This window comes from Siphateles boraxobius, unplaced genomic scaffold, assembly GCF_051911475.1.
Source record: "Siphateles boraxobius isolate OS27281-9 unplaced genomic scaffold, OSU_SipBor_1 30, whole genome shotgun sequence".
Lineage (NCBI taxonomy): Eukaryota > Metazoa > Chordata > Actinopteri > Cypriniformes > Leuciscidae > Siphateles > Siphateles boraxobius.
In genome coordinates, this window is record NW_027508920.1 from 12,469,512 (window position 1) to 12,472,724 (window position 3,213).

At 46.8% G+C, this 3,213-nt stretch overlaps 1 long non-coding RNA gene across 1 annotated transcript; it reads right to left on the minus strand.

Moving 5' to 3' along the window:
• Positions 1-539: 539 nt before the first annotated feature.
• LOC143757446 (uncharacterized) lies at positions 540-838 on the minus strand. Its single transcript, XR_013210541.1, has 2 exons — positions 712-838; positions 540-681 (listed from the first exon to the last, which is right to left on the minus strand). It is a non-coding gene; the product is annotated as an uncharacterized LOC143757446 (long non-coding RNA).
• Between the last annotated feature and the right edge of the window lie 2,375 nt (positions 839-3,213).

Below are 3,213 nucleotides of genomic sequence, written 5' to 3' on the forward strand. Positions count from 1 at the left end.
CCTGGACGCCCGAGGGTTTGTCTGCTCCGCCCTGGCCACGCCCATGTCCTGCTCCTCCCTGGCCACTTGCACACCCTGCTCCGCCCTGGAGGTTTCCTACACCAGAATGGCCACGCCCTCTCAGCCTCCAGGGCGGCCGCCCCCCCACCCTATTGGTGTTGTACGGAGCGAGGTCGTGCCTTGCAGGAGGGGGGGCTTCTGTCACATGTATGTCCAGTGTTTCCCCCGTTCTTCGTGTTTTTGGTTCAGTCCTGTTGCCAGTTCCCCGCTCCTTGTTAGTGTTTAGTTAAGTCACCTGTTTATCTGTCATTATCAGTTCATTTGCCCCAGCTGTGTCTTGTTTCCCTAATCTGTTCCCTGTGTATTTAAGACCTGTGTTTCAGTCAGTTCTTTGTCGGTCGTCGTCTTTGTTTAGTTGTGTGAACTGAAGTCCTGGAATGTTTCCCTTCATCTCTGTAAGCTAAATGTGTAAATAAAGCATCTAAATTTAGTTCATTTCGTCCTCGTCTTCCGCATCCTGCACAACGCAACGCCTGACAATAAGAAAGTGCAGGAGTAACTCAAATTTGTCTCTTTTCTTTATTTTAGACCCCTTAAAGTGAATAATTTTAAAGCTTTATGTTGTTGAACATAAGAGAACATTAACATATACAATAATACATAAAAATAACTAAATAGAACCTGTGCTTTTTGCTCCAATTGGCACAGAACCTTAAAGGTTCTTGGCCAAGAACACTAACCTATCAATATTTTGAGGTTTCAGGGAGGAACGCAGGCATGTTACAATGTTCCCCCCGTGCTAAAAACACTTTCTGATGGGGAACTTGTAGCAGTGATACAGAAGTATTTCCTTGCAGGCACAGACAGTTTTGGTTTGTTTCCAAGTTTGTTTCGTCTAGCCACTGGTACTTTGTGATTTAGCAGTTTTATTTTTAACCATCTCATACTGTAGTTTAAGATAAGTTTTTAATTGAGAAGTTTTATAATAACTTTGCTTTTCATTTATTACTTAAAGTTCACTTGAAGTTTTTTGACAGCTACATTAAAAACTAATAGAGTTCTGATAAACTGATAAAGTTCACACATTATTTAAAACAAGTGAACAGTCATTAATAAAATAAGAACAAATACACAAATTACAAGCAGAGATGAATACTAAGTAACAACGTTTACAAAGTCTAACAGTAGTATTCAGGTACAGAAATTAAGCCTAAATGTAAAATAACACTTTGTTCACTGTATAAATTAAATATAGTTTCATCTTTGTAAAAAGCTGTATTTTGTTGTTTTATTAGGCTAATATCAATGACACAGAAATCAGTGTGTGTATATATGTAATATTAAGTGTGTGCTGTCACTTTAAGATCGACTGCACAGACGGGAAAAAAAATTACAAACATCCATTTCTTTCTCAACTGTTCACATAATGAAGTTTTATGTAACAAAGTTCGGGAGGAGCATGTTCAGGTAATCAACCAATCACCTCAAGAGGAAGCCGGTATAAATAAAGCTTTTCCTCACCTCCTGTCTCACGACAGGTCTCTCAGCATTTGAGTCCGCCCTTGTGCCGTCATGTCCGAGTTAGAGCTCTTCCCCTCCGATAATGATTCTCTCGTCACAGATGAGACTCCATCACAATCCTCAGATCCAAGGATCGTTCCATCTCCAGCCTCCTCAAACCGGGGACGCCAGCTTCGGCGATCCTCTCCACGCACGCCAAGACGCCGAGGACTCCCCTCACCACCGCCGGCGAGGATTCCACCATCTTCCTCTGCGTCTTCGCACTCTCCGGCCCACCCAAACATCCCTCCCATAGGGAAGTGGACTGTTAAAGGGCTGAGACAAGCCCTAATTAATTCTGATGTTAACTTTTCTCGCAGATTGAACAAAGCAGATTTATTTAATCTATATGTCTCTTTACAATCTACTCACCCTTCTGTTCCAGCTCCCATTTCATCGGCTTGAACGAGCAGAGCCCGCCGGACCCCGATCGCTCGCCCCCCAGTGTCTCCACCTTCCTCACAAGCAGTGCCGGGCTCCGCCCACGCGCCATGTCGCCGCAGACCTTCCGCCAGCCTGGGCCGCGCCCCAGAGCTAGTTGCAGAAGGGCTTCAACCTCTTCCAGGTCAACTTTTCTCCTCAGCCCCTCCCACCGTGGCACCGCACGCTCCAGATCCCTGCAACATCAATTTCATGTCAGCTCCTCAAACGTTCCCTCTCCCTCCTGACGTCACCTCTTTCAATTTTCCTCATTTTCATGCACCAGTTGCGCACCCTAGCGTGAGGATGCCTCCGTTAGCCGGTCAAGCGCCGACGCATTTTCTTCCTCTTCCTCACTATCCTCATTTCTTTCCCCCTCCACCTGTACCAGGGGCTGACATTTGCGTAAGGATGCCTCCGCAAATGGCCTCAGCACCGGCCCTCCCTCCTTCCAACCCTCTCCTCGCTCGATCTTCCTTCTCTCTCTTTTCAGCCACTTCTCAACCAGCCCTCCAAACGCCGTTGCCGCAGAACCTCCGCCAGTGACGAACAGCATCAGAGCTCAAATTCTCACAGGTGCGGACGTAGACATGGGCTCCCTCCTGTCAATGTTCCCCATGTCAGAATCCAATCGCCAGGTGGACTGCGGCGACATATCCGTCACTCTAAAAAACAACACGCAGGTTTCATCTCGCACACTTTTGTTGGCCGAATTTTGTATCTCCTTCAACCGCTATACTGAAGTTATATGCTCTGTTTTTCCCCATAGACGGCGCGAGCTCAACGATTACCTTTCTATCATAGCAGAGCTTGCGCTGTCTTATGGGGGTAGTCATTTTTACACTTACCACAAATTATTCTCTGCTAAATGCGCCGTCCGTATTTCCCAATGGAATTAGTGTCCTTACTGGGGAGCGTTGGACTCTGATCTCCACAACCAAGTTTTTCTCGGGTGCCGAAACATCTCTTGCGCAATTTGCAGGTCCGTAAACCATGCCGCCACGGCATGCCCTCAAATTAATCCCTCGATTCCTCCCTGCCCAGCGCAGATCCCCATCAAATCCACCGGTTACGTTCCGCGACCGGCAAGAGAGGATCTCTCTTCCGGTAGGGACTTTTCGAACAGACCACCATACGTCGCTTCCAAAAGGCAAGTCTGCAATAATTTCAACGAGGGTAAATGCCCAAGACAACGCTGTCGCTATCTCCACGTCTGCAATTATTGTGGCGGTG